Below are 15,406 nucleotides of genomic sequence, written 5' to 3' on the forward strand. Positions count from 1 at the left end.
ATTGTAAGGTTGAGATATTGTAAGATTCAGAGCTCAAATGCAGAGGCATTGATGGTATTGTAGAGAAGAACAAAGACAAAATGTCCAGTGGATAAACTGTGTGGGACCAGAAGGGCAAACAGGGAAGTTGAGACCTTATGTCACTGACATACCCATACATTTATGGAGAAGGGATCTTTTATACCAATTGGTTACTCAAATTAATATTGCAAATCCAGGACAGAAAATGAAGACATTAGGGGTGAAATGGTAAATGAGCCTTTAGAAGGTTCATTGATTGAATACAGGTGATTAAAAACAGTCAAAGCAATATCCAATGTCCAAACACAAGCAATCTCACAGATTGAGTTTCCAAAGTTCTAAAAGAGGCCATTGCTGAGATTCCAGCATTTTTGCCCCAAAAATGATTATCAAATAGACTGGCATGGCCAGACCAGTAGCCCATAGCAAACAAATAATTAAGGCACTTGAACAACTGGTACAAGAGCAGCTAGAGAAATCTACCAGCCCATGGAATTGTCCCATGTTTGTTGGAAAAGAAAAAAGACATCAGGAAAATGGACGATGAATACAGAGCAGTAAATAGGGTAAATTCCACCAAAACATCCTTGACATCCAAGACTTCACCTTCTTTCTTGCTGAGATCATGACCTATAATAATAATTTACATGGATAACTGGTCTTTCATAATACCCTTACATGAGCAGGATAGCAAAAGATTTGCTTTCTCAGTATCTACTCTGAACAACACTAGTCCAATAAAAAGATACTATTGAAAAGTACTTCCAGAAAAGAAAAAAAAAGAAAGAAAGAAAAGTACTTCCACAGAAAATGTTAAATAGTCCATGTTACGTCAATATGTGCAACAACAATTAGAAATAATTTGCATGCAATTTCCTCAGTCTATATTTATCATTACATGTTGACTGATTCTGATAAAAATGGTTTAGAGAAAATGTTTGAGGATAGACAAAGCACTCTGCCATGCTGGGTGTTACAAATGGCTGCAGAAAATATACAAAGCAGAAATTCAATTATTTGGGTTATAAAATCAGTCAACAAAATTTGATGACAAAAGTTAAAAACTCATGGGAACAAATTGCAGACTCTTAAGGATTTTCTTTCTTTTTTTCTATCTCTTTTTTATTAGATATTTTTTATTTACATGTCAAATGTTATTCCCTTTCCCAGTTTCCTGTCCATAATCCTAATATCACATTCCACCACCCCCTTCATGTATGATGGTGCTCCCCAACTCCAACTACCTCTACCTCCCACCCTGATATTCCCCTACATTGAAGGGGCCAGCCTTGGCAGGACCAAGGGCTTCTCCTCCTATAGTTGCCCAATGAGACTATCCTCTGCTACATATGCTGGTGGAGCAATAGGTCTATTCATGTCTAGTCTGTGGGTAGTGGTTTAGTCCCTGGGAGCATTGGTTGGTTGGTAATGTTCCTCTTATGAGGTTGCAAGCCCCTTCAGCTCCTTCAAACCTTTCTCTAACTCCTCCTATGGGGACCCCCCCCCACGCATTCGCAGTTCAATAGTTTGCTCCTAGTATTCGCCTCTGTATTTGCCTTGCTCTGGCTGAGCTTGTCAAGAGAAAGCTATATCAGACTCACATCAGCACGCACTTCTTGTCTAGTTTTGGTAGCTGTATACATATATGGGCTGGATCCCCAGTTGGGGCAGGCTCTGAATGGTAATTCCTATAGTCTCTGCTCCAAACTTTGTCTCCATATCACCTCTTTTGAATATTTTATGCCCCCTTTTAAGATGGACTAAAGCATCTGTACTTTGCTTGTCCATCTTTTTGAGCTTGCTGTGGTCTGCGGATTGTATCTTGAGTAATTCAAGCTTTTGGGATAATATCTGCTTATCATACCATACATACAGTGTGTGTGTGTGTGTGTGTGTGTGTGTGTGTGTGTGTGTGTGTGTTTGTGTGTGTGTATGTGTGTGTGTGTGTGTGTGTGTGTGTGTGTGTGTGTGTGTGTGTGTGTGTTTCAGGACTAGGTTACCTCACTCAGAATGACATTTTCTTATTCCATCCATTTACCTATAAATTTCATGAAGTCATTGTGTTCGATATCCGAGTAGTACTGCATTGTGTAGATATACCACATTTTCTGTATCTGTTCTGCTGTTGAACTGCATCTGGGTTCTCCCAGCTTCTAGCTATTATAAATAATGGTGCTATGAACATAGTGGAGCACATGTCCTTGTTTTATATTGGAGCATCATTTGGGTATATGCCCAGGAATGGTATAGCTGGGTCCTCATGTAGTACTAGATACCCTGAAGAAATCCAAATTGATTTCCAGTTGTAACAGCTTGAAATCCAAAAAACAATAGAGGACTGTTCCTCTTTCTCCAAGTCCTTGCCAGCATCTGTTGTCACATGAGTTTTTGATCTTAGCTATTTTGACTGGTGTGAGATGGAATCTCAGGGTTTTGATTTGCATTTCCCTGATGAATAAGGATGTTGAACATTTCTTTAGGTACTTCTCAACCATTCGACATTCCTCAGATTAGAATTCTTTGTTTAGGTCTGTACCCCATTTTAATAGGGTTTTTTGGGTCTCTGGAGTCTAAATTCTTGAGTTCTTTGTATACATGGGATATCAGCATTCTATCAGAAGAAGCATTGCTAAGGATCTTTTCCCAGTGTGTTGGTTGCCATTTTGTCCTAAGGACATGTCCTTTGCCTCTCAGAAGCTTTGCAATTTTATGAGGTCCCATTTGTCAATTCTTGATCTTAGAGCATATGCCCTTGGTGTTCTTTTCAGGAAAATTTCCCCAGGACTTATATGTTTGAGATTCTTCGCCACTTTTCTTCTATTATTTTGAGTGCATCTGATTTCATATGGAGGTCCTTGATCCACGTGCACTTGAGCTTTGTACAGGGTGATAACAATGGGTCGATTTACATTGTTCTACATGCTGACCATCAATTGAATCAACATCCATCGTCTGTTGAAAATCATATCTTTTTTCCTCTGGATGATTTTAGCTACTTTGTAAAAGATCAAGTGACTGCAGATGTGTGGGCTCATTTCTGGGTCTTCTATTCAATTCCGTTGATCCACATGCCTGTCTCTGTACCATTACCAAACACTTTCTATCACTATTGCTCTGTAATACAGCTTGAGATCAGGGATGGTGATTCCCCCAGACATTCTTTTATTGCTGAGGATAGTTTCTGCCATTTCTTTCTTCAGAAACATGAAATTCTTGTCATACAGATCTTTCATTTGCTTGGTTAGGGTCACACCAATATACTTTATGTTATTTGTGACTACTGTGAAGGGTTCCATTTCTCTAATTTCTTTCTAAACCTGATTATCCTTTGAGTAGAGGAAGACTACTGATTTGTTTGAGTTAATTTTATACACAGTCACGTTGCTGAAGTTATTTATGAGGCTTAGTAGTTCTCTGGTGGAAATTTTGGGGTCAATTAAATATACATTTATGTCATCTGCAAATAGTGATATTTTGACTTCTTTCTACCTTTTATAGCTTTGAACTAATTTTTTGCCTGATTGCTCTAGCCTTGACTTAGAGTATTTTGTTGAATAAATAGGGGGTGGAGGGAGTCGGAAGCCTTGTCTAGTCTCTGGTATTAGTAGGATTGCTTCAAGTTTCTCTCCATTTCATTTGATGTTGGGTACTTGATTGTTGTATATTGCTTTTACTATATATAGGTAAGGACCTTGAATTCCTGATCTTTTCAGGACTTTTATCATGAAGGGGTGTTGAATTTTGTCAAATGCTTTCTCAGCATCTAATGAAATGATCACGTGTTTTTTTCTTTGAGTTTGTTTGTATAGTTGATTATGTTGATGGTTTTCTGTATATTGAATCATCCCTGCATCCTTGGGATGAAGCCTACTTGATCATGATGGGTGATCATTTTGATGTGTTCTTGGATTCAGTTTGAAAGAATTTTATTGAGTATTTTTGCGTCAATATTCGTAAGGGAAATTGTTCTGACGTGTTCTTTCTTTGTTGGGTCTTTGTGTGGTTTAGGTTTATGTGTAATTGTGGCTTCATAGAAGGAATTGGGTAATTCTCCTTGTGTTTCTGTTTTGTAGAATAGTTTAGACAGCACTGAAATGAAGTCTTCTATGAACATCTGATAGAATTGTACACTAAAACCATCTGGTCCTGGGCTCTTTTTGGTTGGGAAACTTTTAATAACTGCTTCTATTCCTTTAGGAGTTATGGGTTGTTTAGATGGTTTATCTGATCCTGATTTAATTTTAGTACCTAGTATTTGCCTATAAAAATGTTAATTTCCTCCATATTTTCTAGTTGTGTTGAATATAGGCTTTTGTATTATAATCTGATACAAAAGCCTATATTCGTTTGTCTTTTTTTTTTTAATTTTCTCAGATTCTGTTGTTATGTCTCCCTTTTCTTTTCAGATTTTGTTAATTTGGATACACTTTATGTGCCCTCTAGTTAGTCTGGCTAAGGGTTCATTTATCTTGTTGATTTTCTCAAAGTACCATTTCCTGGATTTGTTGATTTTTGTATAGTCCTTTTTGATTCTACCTGGTTGATTTCAACCTTGTGTTAGATTATTTCCTGACTTCTACTCCTCAGGTTTATTTGCTTCCTTTTGTTCTAGAGCTTTTAGCTGTGCTATCAAGCAGCTAATATATGCTTTCTCCTGTTTCTTTTTGGAGGAACTCAGAGCTATGAATTTTCTTCTTAGCACTGCTTCCATTGTGTCACATAAGTTTTGGTATTTTGTGCCTTCATTTTCATTAAATTCTAAAATGTCTTTAATTTCTTTCTTTATTTCTTCCTTGACAAAGTTATCACTGAGTAGAGCTTTGTTCAACTTCTATGTATATATGGGCTTTACGTCATCTTTGTTGTTATTTAAGATCAGCCTTGGTCTGTGGTGATCTGATCCCTGCCTGGAATTATTTCAATCTCCTTATCTTTCAGTGTCTGTTTTGTGACTGATTATATGATCAGTTTTGGAGACGGTACCATGAGGTGCTGAGAAGAAGGTATATTCTTTTGTTTTAGTATGAAATGTTCTACAAATATCAGTTAAATTCATTTGGTTCATAACTTCTGTTAGTTTCTCTATGTCTCTGTTTCCATGATCTGTCCATTGATGAGAGTGGGGTGTTGAAATCTCATGCAATTATTGTGTGAGGTACAGTGTGTGCTTTGAGATTTAGTAAGATTTCTTTTATGAATGTAGGTGCCCTTGTATTTGGAGCATAGATATTCAGGATTGAGGGTTCATCTTGGTGAATTTTTTTCTTTGATGAATATGAAGTGTCATTCCTTATCTTTTTTTGATAACTTTTGGTTGAAAGTTGATTTTATTTGACATTGGAATTGCTAGTCCAGCTTTTTTGGAACCATTTGTTTGGAAAATTGTTTTCCACTGTTTTACTCTGAGGCAGTGTCTGTCTCTCACTGACGTGTGTGTGTTTTATGTATGCTGCAACGTGCTGTGTCCTGTTTAAATATCCAGTATGTTAGTATATGCCTTTTTATTGGGAAATTTAGCCATTGATGTTAAGAGATAATAAAGAACAGTGATTTTTGTTTACTGTTATTTTTGTTCTTAGAGGTAGAATTATGTTTGTGTGTCTCTCTTCTTTGGTTTTGTTGCATTTCATTTCTTTCTTGCTTTTTCTTTCTTTCTTTTTTTATTAACTTGAGTATTTCCCGGTTTCTGGGCAAACATCCCCCTCCCCCCTCCCCTACTTTATGGGTGTTCCCCTCCCCATCCTCCTCCCCCTTGCTGCCCTCCCCCCAACAATCTAGTTCACTGGGGGTTCAGTCTTAGCAGGACCCAGGGCTTCCCCTTCCACTGGTGCTCTTACTAGGATATTCATTGCTACCTATGAGGTCAGAGTCCAGGGTCAGTCCATGTATAGTCTTTAGGTAGTGGCTTAGTCCCTGGAAGCTCTGGTTGCTTGGCATTGTTGTACATATGGGGTCTCCAGCCCCTTCAAGCTCTTCCAGTTCTTTCTCTGATTCCTTCAACGGGGGTCCTATTCTCAATTCAGTGGTTTGCTGCTAGCATACGCCTCTGTGTTTGCTGTATTCTGGCTGTGTCTCTCGGGAGAGATCTACATCCGGCTCCTGTCTGCCTGCACTTCTTTGCTTCATCCATCTTGTCTAATTGGATGGCTGTATATGCCTGGGCCACATGTGGGGCAGGCTCTGAATGGGTTCCTTCTGTCTCTGTTTTAATCTTTGCCTCTCTATTCCCTGCCAAGGGTATTCTTGTTCCCCTTTTAAAGAAGGAGTGAAGCATTCACATTTTGGTCATCCTTCTTGACGTTGAAAAACAAAGGTATGTTCACAATGGCATTGACACATAATCAGTTTCAATTCTTCTATAAAAGTAGCAAAGCCCCAGCCATTGTTTGGCTGTGTTTTGCAGGGAGTTTTGGCTACACTGTTTTGTGCTCCCAGCAGAATATTGCATAGGCACAATGCCTATCTAAAAGTAACAATATTAATTTAAATATTATACTCATATACAGATTTATAGCAATAAAATATTAATTCAATATCAATATAAAAATTATGTACCAATGTATAAAATTATAACTTCAATTTTACATCAATTACAAAGATTTCTACAAATGTAAGATTGTGGCTACACAATACTTTGTTCAAAATTAACTTTAGTAATCCATTCAAACTTATGGCCATTCCTAAATTATCCCTTAAAATGACAACCTATCTATGTTTTGCAGAATAATTATAACCAGATACCCAAACCCAAGGAATTGGGTTATGACACTAGATAGCCTCCTCCTGCTCAATAAGGAGAAAGAGAAGTTCTTTAAAGGGGTGAGGAAGGGTAAGAAAATTAGAAAATTGGTTAGACTTAAGAACGCTAGCTTTAGCACTTTTATACAGTCTCTGTATGATTAGAAGTCTCAGAGCTTGACTAAAGAAGTTCTAACTAGATCTATCTGAAAGGTTAGATGAGGCAAGATAAGCTGGAATCATTAGTGATTCCTGAAGCTGTTCTGGAATCAAATGTCTGGAAAGCACCAGAAAGTAGAGGACTAGAAAGCAGGATAGTTCAGCATCTTTGAGGATGAATCTTGTCAAAGCTGTAGTATATATATATATTTATGTGTGCATTTGCATATGCATTTGTATAAGGTATATGTATATCACGACCAAAAATTTAGTACCATTAAGATATTTGTATGGATGGTGGAGGGCACACAGACAATTAAGGATGAAATTTTGCTCTTTGTTTCAGCAAGTGAAAGACAGCTGTATTCTTTGTGAATTAATGTTATCAATACCCAATTGTAATAAGTCTTTATTCACATCATAAGAAAGAGAGCATGAAAAATTTCAAGGATTTCATAAACAGCAAAGTTATTGTCTCATTTTAGCTAAATTTTTTTGGGTAGAGACATGTTTATGTCTACAGCAGTTACTGAGCTATTTCCAAGTTGAGGAATCAAAAGATCAAGTTACCAAACCTGTTTGATAGACTCAAATTTTTATAGATTTCCAGGGAGTCTTCCACTGTCATATCTAATCAGCATCACTCTAGAAGGGGTTCAAAGCCTTCTTTTTTTTTCTTGACAACGAACATTCAGTCTCTCTACCAAAATGGCATGCTCTTTGTCCAGTAACCACAAATCATTAAAGGTATACCTTGACTTCTATCCCAAAGGAATTTTACTGCAACCACCACACTGATAACCATGTGAATTTTGATAATTAAAATAAATCTAAGAAATTAATTAAATCAGTCTAAAAAATATTGTTTGTTGAGACAGTGTGCTTCTTGTTGTCTGCTAACACACACATTATATATATATTATAATATATATAATATATATAATATATATTATATATATATATATATCCCTTACTATGGAGAATAATATCTCTGTGCCCTTTTCTCTTTACTAAATTTTCAAAAGCTAAGTTTCTACTGTCTAAAATAGATTAGGATTCTTATTCCCTGCTTTTGATCTAATATTTCTTTAAGATAGAATGCCTCAATATTTTTTTAACTTTTTTTTTAATTAACTTGAGTATTTCTTATATACATTTCGAGTGTTATTCCCTTTCCCGGTTTCTGGGCAAACATCCCCCTCCCCCCTCCCCTACTTTATGGGTGTTCCCCTCCCCATCCTCCTCCCCCTTGCCGCCCTCCCCCCAACAATCTAGTTCACTGGGGGTTCAGTCTTAGCAGGACCCAGGGCTTCCCCTTCCACTGGTGCTCTTACTAGGACATTCATTGCTACCTATGAGGTCAGAGTCCAGGGTCAGTCCATGTATAGTCTTTAGGTAGTGGCTTAGTCCCTGGAAGCTCTGGTTGCTTGGCATTGTTGTACATATGGGGTCTCGAGCCCCTTCGAGCTCTTCCAGTTCTTTCTCTGATTCCTTCAACGGGGGTCCTATTCTCAATTCAGTGGTTTGCTGCTGGCATACGCCTCTGTGTTTGCTGTATTCTGGCTGTGTCTCTCGGGAGAGATCTACATCTGGCTCCTGTTGGCCTGCACTTCTTTGCTTCATCCATCTTGTCTAATTGGGTGGCTGTATATGCATGGGCCACATGTGGGGCAGGCTCTGAAGGGGTGTTCCTTCAGTCTCTGTTTTAATCTTTGCCTCTCTATTCCCTGCCAAGGGTAGAATGCCTCAATATTAATACAGCTCTGTATTTAACTTTAACTAAATCCCTTGCTACTTACTGTAGAAGTCTATTTACAGGCTCTGTTTTTGTAATAGAAGGGTAGGCAGTCCCAGAAATCCCATGCAGACCATTTGAAAATTTGCCCTGGGAAGACATTTAAATATCATTAAAGCATTTGTTCATTCATTCTCCCTACCTTCTCCCTTCTGTGGCACTTCATAGCTACTATGTCTACTATGTAACTCTATACCTCTCCTTGTCTTTCTCCTAGCAACTGACCTGGCTTTTTGCACAACAGGGGCTCTCAGCTTTTCTGGATTAAGCTCTTTGTATCAGTTTTAAACTTCTGGAAGAAATCAGTAAGTGGCTCTGGCAAAAGATGTATATTGTCATCTATCCTTAAAATAATTAAATCAGATTTATGGATCTCTATCCTTTATTTATCTTGTGGCTAGACACAGGCAGCTTTTATAGTCTGCTTCTTACTGTCTTCTTGGCAGGTGGCCTGGAGTGAGTCCCTGCTGGCACTTGTGTTCCTTTGTTCTAGTTTCCACAAACCGGAACCAAGTGACTCTCTGGCTGAGAAACCAGTTCTCCCCTCTCCTAGATTTACAATATTTGTATGCTTGTATTCCATCCCAGAAACCCTAAATTAGTTTTAAAAGTGAGATCTCACCACACGGGCGTCATGTGTTGTAGTGAGTTTTGGGTATACTACTTTGTGCCCTTCTATAGGTCATACATGCGCACCTACCCAGGAACCATCCTTGGATCCTCAAATGAAAAACACATACCCATCAGCTTATTTTTTAAATGTCTTGGCTACTCAAAGACTAGACATTTCTAAACATTCCCCTGCTACCCCAGGCCCAATGGGTGAAATATCCAGTGGCCACTTACCCGAAATCTCAAACTACTGGTTAGCCTCTGTCTTCTGCCATGCCTGCATCCCATCCTTCTTCCAGGAGTCATGGTGATTCTCCTCCTCTTCTCTGCATTCTAGTCCACACAACTTTAAGGGGCTGTTCCCTATGCCTAGTCAATGGCCATTGGCATCTTTATCGATGGATCTAAAAACACTGGGACAATGACATTTAGAGTTTGAGCATGCAGATTCCTGATTGAATCAAAGCACTAAAATCAATCTTCAATGGCTTTGGCTATCTGAAACTTTATGAGTCATTTGGTGGGTGGAGCCTCTCAAAGGACAGCCACTGTTGTCTGCTAAGTATAACAGAGTATAATTAATGGAGTTAGGGATCTGTGTTTCTCAATAGCATAGATATCAAGTTGTGCCAGTTATTAGTTGTACATTCCCCCCATTTCTATTCCATCCCTAATCCCTGCATTTTTCATGGACAGGAAAAGTTTGGAGTTGCAAGTTTTATGGGTGTGTTATCCCTATCACTCTACTTTTATTCAAGCCTGGTTACAGGAGTCAGCCTCCCCAGACTCCATATCCCTAATGATGAGAGTCATAACCCTATTGATTCTTGCATGCCTCTCCTCTCCTAGGTCTCTGTCTCTTGCTGGAGATACCTGTCCTTCAGTTGCAGAGTTCCATTTTTTTTCTCATGATCATCTGGATATCACCCATGCCCCTCCCCATGCCCAAATCTAAACTCTACGACTCACTTCCTACTCCCCTCTAACACCCAGTTTCCTCACTCCATCTGCCTTCCATAACCATGGCATTATCCCTTCCAAGTGAGACATATTTATCCTTGCTTATGCCGTTCTTTCTGTCCAGCAACCATGCGTCTGTAGAGTGTGGAATGGGGATCCTGTATTTTATGGATAATACCCACTTATAAGTGAGTACATACCATGTATATCCTTTTGGGACTAGGTTAACTCACTTGGGATGATATTCTTAAGATCCATCCTGACTGTAAATTTCATGATGTCATAGTTTTTCATAGTTGAATAATATTCTATTGTACAGATATATATTTTTTACCCTTTCTGGAGTTGAAGGACATCTAGATTGATTCCAGTTTCTGGCTATTAGAAATAAAGCTGCTAGGAACATAGTTGAGCTGTGACTTTGGGACATCTTTTGGGTAAATGCCTAGGAACAGGGTAGCTGTGTTTTGAGGTAGGACTGTCCTGAATTTAATGATGAACTATCAGATTGATTTCCAAATTGGTTTTACAAATTTGCTCTGCCACCAGCAATACAGGAGTATTCCCCATGCTCCACATATTCATCAGCATGTGCTATCACTTCAGTTTTTAATCTTAGTTATTCTGATGGGTGTAGGATGGAATCTCAGAGTTGTTTTGATTTTCATCCCCCAGATGACTAAGAACTTTGAACATTATTTTAAGGGTTCCTCAGCAATTTGAGATTCCTCCGTTGAAAATTCTGCTTTTTAGCTCTGTGACCTTTTTTTTTTTTTTTTTTTTTTTTTTTAGTTGGGTTATTTGGGTTTCTGGTATCTAATTTCTTGAGTTCTTTAAAAAAAACTTTTTTTTAAAATTTTGCTCTCAGATGGAGGATTGGTTAAGATCCTCTTCCAATCTGTGGGCTGACATTTTGTCCTATTGACAGTATCGTTTGTGTTACAGAAGCTTTGCAATTTCTTGAGGTCTCATGTATTAACTTTGTGTGTGAGTCATTAGTGTTCTGTCTAGGAATTTGTCTCTTCTACCAATACAGTCAAAGGATTTAACAATTTCTTTTTTATGAGATTTAATATGTCTGACTTTATGTTGAGGCCCTTGATCCACTTGAAGTTGAATTTTCTGCTGGGTGATAATACAGATCTATTTTTATTCTTCTACATGTAGACATTGAGTTAGTTCAACATCATTTATTGAAGATGTTTTCTTTTTAATTTTATGGTTTTGGCTTGTCTATCAAAAATCAGGTATCTATAGTTATGTGTAAAATTTCTGGATTTTCTATTCAATTCCATAATAATATTGAATGCTTCTGCACCAATAACACATAGTTTTTATTACTACTGATCTATAGTACAGTTTGAGGTCAGGCATAATGATATCTCTGAAGTTTTTTTGTTGTTCAGTTTGTTGTTTAGCTGTCTTTAGTGTTTTGTTTGTTTGTTTGTTTGCTTGCTTGCTTTGTTTTATTTTTCCATATGGATTTCAGAATTATTCAGTCAAAGCCTGTAAAGAATTTTGATGAGAATTCCATTGAACCTGGAAACTGCTTTTGATAGGTTAGCCATTTTCACCATTTTAATTCCATTGATCTTAAAGCATGGGAGCTCTTTACATCTTCTGTATATCTGGTTTTGTTTTTTCCTTTTTAAGACAAGGCATCACTCTTTTTTTAAAGATTTATTTATTTATTATGTATAGAGTTCTGCCTGCATGTACATCAGTTCCCATTACAGATGGTTGTGAGCCACCATGGTGAGAATTTAACTCCAGACCTTGGGAAGAGCAGTCATTGCTCTTAAACTCTGAGCCATCTTTCCAGCTCTTCCTATCTTCAAATATCTTTCCGAAAATCTTTCTTAGGCAACATGAAATTTTTGTCATATAGGTCTTTTTTTTGCTTGGTTATAGTTAAACCAAGATATTTTGTATCATTCATGGCTATTGTAAAGAATACTACTTTTGTAATTTCTTTCTCAACCCATTTTTAATTTCTGTTACAGAGGACTACTAATTTATTTTTAGTTAATTTTCTGTCTATTCACTTTGCGGACGTTGTTTATCAGGGGTAGGAGTTTCCGGGTAGAATTTTGGGGTCTCTTAGTTCACCATCATACCATCTGCAAGTAGTGATACTTTTCTTCTTGCTTCCCAGTTTGTAGCTCCTTGATCTACTGAGTTGTATAATTACTCTACATAGAAATTCATGTACTATATTGAATAGATAAGGTGAGAGTGAACAACATTGTTCTGTTCTTGATTTTTGTTGGTATGATTTAAGTTTCTCTCCATTTAATTTGATGTTGTCTATTGGCTTTCTACATAATGCTTTTATTATGTATAGGTATGCACTTTATAACCCTGATATCACTAAGACTTTAAACATGAAGGGGTGTTAGACATTGCAAAAGACATTTTTAGAGTCTAATGAGAAAATTATGTGATGATTATATCTTTCAGTTTGTCTATATGGTGGATTACGTTGACAGAGTTGAGAATTTTGAACTGTACATGCATCCCTGGAAAGAAACCTGCTTAATCCTGGTGGATGATGACGTTGATGTGTTCATGAATTTGGTTTGTGGGTATTTTATTGACAATTTGTGCATAATTGTCTATAAGAGAAATTGGTCTAAATTTCTCTTTGTAGGGCTTTTGTTTGGTTTAGGTATCAGGGACACCGTGGTTTCTAAAATGAGTTTGGCACTGTTCCTTCTATTTCTATTTTGAGGAAAAATTGAGAAGTATTGGAATTAGTTATTTGAAAGTCTGTGAAAAATCTTAACAAAATTCATCTGACCCTGAGCTTTATTTTGTTTTGTTTTGTTTTGTTTTGTTTTCATAGAAAACATTTAATGACTGGCTATATTTCCTGAAGGGTTATAAGGCTGTTTAAATCATTTACTATATATTGATATAACTTTGGTGAGTACTATCTGTCTAGATAATCATCTATTTCCTAAAGATTTTAAAATTTTGTGTTAGGACCAGCTTTGGAAGTAAGACCTAATGATTCTATCAGTCTCTTCAGTGTCTATTGTTATGTTTCCCTTTTTGTTTAGTTTATTTGGAAACTGTCTCTCTATCTTTTGTTCAGTTTAGCTACTGGCTTGTCAGTTTCCTCAGAGAAACATCTCTTATGTTTTGCTTTATATTGTTTTATTTTGTTTTTTCTTTTTTATTAGATTTTTTAGTTATATTTCAAATGATATCCCATTCCATTCCCAGTTTCAAGCTATAAATCCCCTATCTCATCTCCCACTCCCATGTTTCTGCAATGGTGTTCCCCCACCCACCCAACCACCATTTACTGTCTCCTGACATTCCCCTACATTTTGGGGCATCAAACTTTGGTAGGGCCAAGGGCTTCTCCTCCCATTGATGCTTAGCGAGGCCATCCTCTGCTACATATGCAGCTGAAGCCATGAGTCTGTCCATATGTACAGTTTAGATGGTGGTTTAGTCCCTGGAAGCTGTGGTCGATTTGTGTTGTTGTTCTTGTGGGGTTGCAAACCCCTTCATCTCCTTTAATTCTTTCTCTAACTCCTCCAATGGGGAGGCCATTTTTGGTTCAATGGTTCACTGTGAGTATCCACCTCTGTATTTGTCATGCTCTGCTAGAGCCTCTCAAGAGACAGCTATAGCAGGTTCCTGTCAGCATGCACTTCTTAGCATCATCAATATTGTCTGGAATTGGTGGCTCTATGTATATGGGCTGAATCCCCAGGTGGGGCAGTCTGTGTATGGCCTTTCTTTCAGTCTCTGCTCCAAACTTTGTCTCTGTATTTCTTCCTGTGAATATTGTTGTTCCTCCTTCTAAGAAGGACTGAAACATCCACACTTTGTTCATCCTTCTGCATGAGCTTTGTGTGGTCTGTGGATTGTATCTGAAATAATCTGAGCTTTGGGGCTGATACCCACGTATCAGTGAGTAAGTACCATGTGTGTTTTTCTGTGATTGGGTTACCTCACTCAGGAGGATATTTTTCAATTCCATTCATTTGCCTATGAATTTCATAAAGTCATTGTTTTTGATAGCTGAGTAATATTCCATTGTGTAGATGTACCACATTTTCTGTGTCCATTCCACTTGTGATTTTTTTATTGTTTTTATTTCCATTTTTAAATTCTTGATGGTTGTGTTAAATTCCTTCAACCGTTTGGTTGATTTTTGTCTTTTCTCTTAAGGTCTTCTACCTCTTTACTTACGTTGTCCTGTATTTTTTTTAGGGGAGTTATTTATGTCCTCCTTAAAGTCCTATAACAAAATAATGAGTTGTGAATTTTTTCTCAAAATCTTGTAACTTCTACAGAATCTACAGTAACTTGTAACAGAATCAAGTTACTCCACCATAGCAAGTCCTAGATATACTAACACACCAGAAAAGCAAAATTTCGAGTATTACTGGTTTAGCTCTGTACCCCATTTTTATAGGGTTATTTGGCTTTCTGGAGTCTAACTTCTTCAAGTTAGAAAGTTATGAAAATTGACCAAAAATACTCAATAAAATTCTTGCAAACAAAATCCAAGAACACATCAAAATGATCTTCCATCGTGATCAAGTAGGCTTCATCCCAGCAATGCAGTGATGGTTCAATATATGGAAATCTACAAATATATCCCACTACATAAACAAACTCAAAGGAAAAAAATGATCATTTCATTAGATATATAGAAAGCATTTGACAAAATTCAACACCCCTTCATGATAAAAATCTTGCAAAGATAAGAAATGCAAGGGCCACAACCCAACATAGTAAAATCAATATAGAGAAAACCAGTAGCTAATATTAAACTAAATGGAGAGAAAGTTGAAACAGTTCCACTAAAATCAGGGACTAGACAAGGCTGCCCACTTTCTCCCTACTTATTCAGTATAATATTCAAGTCCTAGCCAGAGCAATCAGACAACAAATGGAAGTTAAAGTGTAGATTTTGGAAAGGAAGAAGTCAACATATCATTTTTTGCAGATGATATGATAGTATAGATAAGTGACCCCAAAAGTTCCACTAGAGAACTACTAAGCCTGATATACAACTTCAACAAAGTATTGGGGTATAAATTTAACTCAAACTAATCAGTAGTCTTCATCTACTCAAAGGATGAACAGGCTGAGAAA

The sequence above is a fragment of the Rattus norvegicus genome, chromosome 2, assembly GCF_021556685.1.
Source record: "Rattus norvegicus strain SHRSP/BbbUtx chromosome 2, alternate assembly SHRSP_T2T, whole genome shotgun sequence".
Lineage (NCBI taxonomy): Eukaryota > Metazoa > Chordata > Mammalia > Rodentia > Muridae > Rattus > Rattus norvegicus.